This window comes from Sinohyriopsis cumingii, chromosome 6 (assembly GCF_028554795.1).
Source record: "Sinohyriopsis cumingii isolate HCF-2022 chromosome 6, ASM2855479v2, whole genome shotgun sequence".
NCBI classification, from domain to species: domain Eukaryota; kingdom Metazoa; phylum Mollusca; class Bivalvia; order Unionida; family Unionidae; genus Sinohyriopsis; species Sinohyriopsis cumingii.
In genome coordinates, this window is record NC_142966.1 from 115440670 (window position 1) to 115446814 (window position 6145).

Consider the following 6145-nt stretch of genomic DNA (forward strand, 5'->3'; position numbering starts at 1 on the left):
CTGCCTCGCTTGGCGCTCAGCATTAAGAGGTTAGTGTTAGGACTGGTTGGCCTGGTGTCAGAATAATGTGACTGGGTGGGATATGATGCTACATATTTGAGGCATGACGCCCCTGTGCTTATAAACTGCTACACTGCAGACATCGTAGCGATATGACTTAATTTTTAAAAAAGCTACGTTAAAAATCCAGATCACATCACATATTTTAATTTAGATGTATGGACCATGTAGTCCGAAATAAATAATTCTTATGTTATATTATACTACAATAATAGAAAAATAAGTACCAGACAAATACCGTAATTACTACAGTAATACAACTTCGGAATAAAATAGATACTAATAACAACTAACTAGTTACGATAATAATGCATCTGATGGTGAAGAGAATGAAAGAAATGAAGGTTCAGTCGGAGATCAATTAGAGAAGTGTTAAAATCAAAGAATTAACGTATTGCCTGTATATAACGGATCTAAATGACACGATATATAGAATATTAGATATTAAAAGTGCAGCTGTATTAGGGGACATTAGGAGTGCATTGCAAGGAAAGTATTATAATTTATATAAGATACTGAATATGATGACAAAGAATATTATAGGATTAAATGACCATGGTTGGGTAATTATCGATGTGAAGATTTTTCCTAATCACTCACAAACTAAATAAAGTCCGAAGTGAGTGATTAGGTAAACGTTACACATCGATCAATACCCAAACCATGATCATTTAATCCATTTGATTCCAATTTCGGTCTTCCTTTCGTCAAATCAACTTATTCCATCAACAATGCATTCCAATTAAAGTAACACGTACTTTCCTTTCATTCGCCGCTTCACATCGCCCGTAAGACATAACCTGTACACGATCGCACGAACATATTGACTACTGTCACAGTTACGTTTATTCAGAAACTACATAATTTATATCGTATGCAATGGTTTCAACACATTCTGTTTATTTACAACGTTCTTGTTCAGTTTTAGTCAGTCCCAGCTGCTACGTCTGATGACCTTGACCCTACATGCTAACAGCTGATAAGGAATGAACAAGTGTGCTAGATTAAATCTCCAGTCAAACCTTAAATCATAATGGATTTTATCAATGAACAACATGGAAATATGAACAAGAGGATGCATCCCTTATTAACATAAAAGTAACATTGAATAAATTGTATACAAGAATAACATTTTATATCATTCTCAACAGCGTTAATATATTTGATTTTATGACATATGAAATGTAAACGCTATCACAGTTAAGTTTCTTCCGCAATTTTATACTTTACATGATAGGCAATGGCTACCCGTGGTGTCAACACATTTCTTTTCATATGAAAAAGAATAACACTTTTTAAATTTTAGTATGTCCTATACAGGAATAACAATTTATATATTTTTCACCAGCGTTAATACATGACAAGACTCTTTCAGTTATCTATGTGAAATTAAATGTCCAGTTGCTAAATGAAGAGTTGCTCGCAAAACTGGCAATGTTTTGATTGTTTGCATAGTTGAGTGCCGGAGTGCTGGAAGAAATTAATGATTACACATCCAAAATAATTTAAATTAGTAAAACAATCACCTTTATGGATAATTATATACATTTTTCAATGGTGTTAAGTCTAATTGGTGGAGATGGATGTTTTACCAGTTAATAAATTTATTCAGTTTTTGAATAATGGTCTCACAAATATTTGTTTTTATTTTTGTGTAAGTGGTCATATTCACTATACCACAAACACCCACACAGGTTTTTTAAATAAGCAAACAGAATTAAAATATATTTTTGAAAAAATTACCATTGAAAACGCCATTTTGTTTTTCGTTTAGTAACTTCTGAGTATTCATTTATTTTTTAATAGCTTTTAAGTCCTCCTCAGCTAATTTCACGAATCTTGGTTTATATACCTCATCAGCCTCAAAATTAACTGGCCCATTTCCTACGCTATTATTGTTGTTGTTGATTATGGCCAGGGTGACTGAGGTCATGGGGTGCTTTGTGAGGGAATTTCTCAATCTCTGCTGTTCTGTTTCATTTTTAGCGTTTGTAAGATCCATCTCATTATCGCTAAATCCATCTTCATCTGCTTCATTTGCTGCTATTATTTCTTTTAACTCATTGTCATCTAATTGTTCAAAAAACTCCGCAGAACATTTCAGTGAAAAATCACCGTAATCGGCCATTTTGCGCGACTATATAGGAGACTAACGCCAAATGGTAAACTATGCATTTCAATCAAAGAATATTTGAATATTTGTTAGGACTGGTCGGCCTGGTGTCAGGATAATATGACTGGGTGGGACATCATGCTACATGTCTGCGGCAGAAAGGCATGTAATGATTTCAATACTCGTGACGCATGATGGTGAGACTAAACATGTAAGAATGGTTTTAATTGATCATCCGAGCCATTTAAAATCTGAGAGGCCAGGTATCGAAAACGGGCGAGGACGGATGGGATACAAAGTATAATTTTGGGTAGTGTGTCCGAAAATGATAACCAGTTATATATATCACAGCAATATTTAGTTCCTGTACATATTAGTAAGTAGTTGCAACTTGTAGATAATAGTAGGCCCTGCTCGACGAAAGTTTGAAGCAAGCGAAATGAGTTTAACGGTCCTTGTGTCGGGGTCACTATCCGTTCGTATAGTATTGTCATATACAAGCAAAACGATATTATCCCAACGTAAAGCACAAAGAAAAGACACGTAAATCTTCATCCGCGTTTTTACTTATCTGTCTCCAACACCATGAAACATAACGGAAGTGACACTTTCAATTGTTAGAGGGTTAGAATCCTTGACAGCTAACAAATCAAAATGGCCAGTAAATCGAATGAGATGCGAAGTAAGAGAGTAGAATAAGGATCAACAGACAGAAAATGCGATCAACAGACAGAAAATGCGATCAACAGACAGAAAATGCGAATAAAATTGGTGTTACAGACGTTCAAAATCCAAAAATAGATGTGCTGTACAACGTAATGCAAAAATTTTGCAATAAACTTAATAGATTAAATTGGACAACTTATTATTCTTCAATAAAAAGTTCTGCCTCTGGTTCATTGTGATTCAGTTGAGAGTGTCACTAATTAATATTGATTAATTGTACGAAGATACAAAACCTACAAACAATTCTTCAATGAAAGTGAAAGAATGTTCATTTTGTATTGTAGATACATAATTGTTTGTTGATTTTATTTATATTGTTGGTTTCACTTCTTTCTGTTACATACTTTAAGATTTAGAGTCGCAACAGTATGAAAATGTAGCCATAATGGCAGAGTCAAAACAAAAAAGGCGTGTGTGTGTGTGTGTGTGTGTGATCAGGAATTTTAACGTAGCTTTAACGATTTTTCAGTCATATTGCTAAGATGTCTGCAGTGTGACTGTTTATAGTGATGTCTAGCACTGGGGCATCATGCTGCAGACATGTAGCATAATGTCCCACCCAGTCACATTATCCTGACAACAGACCAACCAGTCCTAACACTAAACTCTTAATGCTCAGAGTCTAGCGAGGCAGCTGTTAGTACCATTTTTGTATGTCTTTGGTATGACTCGGCCGGGGTTCGAACCCACGACCTCCTGCTAAAGAGGCGGACGCTCTAACCACTAAGCCACCAGAACGGTTCCCCCCCCCCCAAAAAAAAAGAAGAACAAAAAGGTACGTATGGTTCAAGCACTCCCAATTTTGGCATACAAATACAAGATAAATACAAACAATACAAATATCATACTAAAATACAAGGTTAAAATTGTTCTATATAATCCGCACTCGACTAAAACGTCAAAAACCTTCTCATGTAGACCTGATTTTTAAAAAAAATCAGCTGGAATCACACGCTGCATATGAAATCGTGATGGTTGTTAATAGTTGTCGACGCGGTAGTAGTCCGCATTATCGTGTTGTCTAAAAGTTACGATGATTGGATATAATAACAAACAACTTCTTGTCAGTTTTCCAGTTACCATGCGCTACTTCAGTCTTCCTTCATCAACTACATTTAGAGCGATTTAGTATTCAAATGAGTTGTGTGTGTGTGTGTGTGTGTGTGTCTTTTATCAGTCTTGCACAAACTACGACATTAACGAACTCGTCTTTTACCAGGTGTATTGGAGCGACATGTCTAAGAATTAAACAAAACAGATAAGACATTTGCTAATACAATTACTAATGACACACTAGTTACCCTGTGTTTGTATGTACATTGCCACGTATTCTGCTCACACGTAACTTGCGTCAAGCTCTGTAGAAAAAGAATCCCTAGATTCAGTCATTGTATCGCATTGTCAGGCACGTAGGCCTACGTGATTGAAAAATCACCCAACTCTACCTGCCTACCATCAGCTATAAACCACACCCAAAACCTAATTCATGTTGAAAAGATTAATATAAAATGTCCGTTGTTATGGAAATAAACGACCCCTGATAATACTACACTTCAGAATGTCATCGTGAAAGGGAGCGAGGAAAGGTTTATCCGTTTAAATATCACGTGATGTTTTGTGTTCCTTAAGGGATTGTCAGTAGTATTTTAGATAGAGATACACCGCTCATAAAAGTACCGAATCATGTACTACCGACATACTAATCATTTGCTACATATAACTAACAGTAATGGACTAAGCTGTACAGAGCAAGTATATAAGTGTAAATTATTCTTACACAAATTTTCTGTTTCTAAGATTCATACTGGTGTAGAGCATTGCTTTACATTGGTAAACGAGGATGGAAAATATTTATACATGTCGCAGGGGAAAATCCCCGATTGTTAATAATTACTTAAGCATTCTTGTACAATGTCTAAGACAAGAAGAACAATACTGGTATTTAAAAATAACATGAAGATATACGTTAGAGAACTTGCATGAAACAGACATGTTACTGTCTATCCCACAAAAACCAAAGAGGTTTTTCTCCTCTTCCTCGCTTGTAATTGACATATAATTGCATGTCTTCTCTAGAAATGAACAACGAGACAGTCATGTACGATGTTATTCTTCGCCTGCTTCGCCGTTACATAATTTAAAAAGTTAGTCTAGCCACTTTGTCAAGAAAAGTAGGCAATTACAACCACATTTCCATATCATGGCTGCTAGAAAAAAAAGATGAATGTGTCCAGTTTTATCAAAAATACATGTCACGGTGTCTACAAACATGTGCTAGACTAAATGAAAAGAAAAACAAATAAAGAAAAGAAAAATGCAAAAGAGCATTAAAACTACACTCAGGTAAAATTTACCTACACACACTATCTTTGTACGGTGAAGACACTCAAAATATCATCACCGTATATAATACATTCACTGTTTATATCGATAGTTACGTGTACACTCCAAAGTTAATGTGTACTTGAACGATAATGCGATAGGAGTGGCCAACAATTACTTGGAATTTAGTACATGCTTTAGGAAACGCAGAGCATATATCGACGCACCCGAGAGTTTCTGGTCTACTTTGCCAAAGTAAATATGACCATTGGTTTCACTGTAAAACGAGGATGGACAATAATTATATATGTCGCAGGGGAAAATCCCCGATTGTTAATAATTACCTAAGCATTCTTGCACAATGTCTAAAACAAGAATAACAATAATGGTATTTAAAAATAACATGAAGAGATATGCGAGAGAACTTGCATGAAACAGATGTGTTACTGTCTATCCCACAAAAACCAATGGGGTTTGTTTCCTCTTCCTCGCGTGTAATTGACGTATAATTGCATGTCTTCTCTAAAAATGAACAATGAGTGAGTCATGTACGATGTTTCAATATGTTTGAAAATTTTCATGCCTTCTATCACTCCGATGTGTAGCGTATAAAACTTTAAATAAAGATGTCCAAAACGGCGTCCTTTCAATGGCATGACGCCGGTCACCTACCCACCCCCGTCCAGTCAGACATATAAAGTGTCTGATACATATGCACATGTGGTATACAATCCATGTCTGACATTAGAAGGATGACCAAGGGGCAGATAGGAAATACTCTATTGTTATTCTCTTTTAGATGACGCTGTCTCTATTTAAAACCGCTCTCTTTAGACCAAATCAGATCTAACTGAGGACCCTTCTTTAGTAAACATTGATTGCAAAACATTTCCATTTTAAAATGTTAAATTAGAGTCCCGAAAA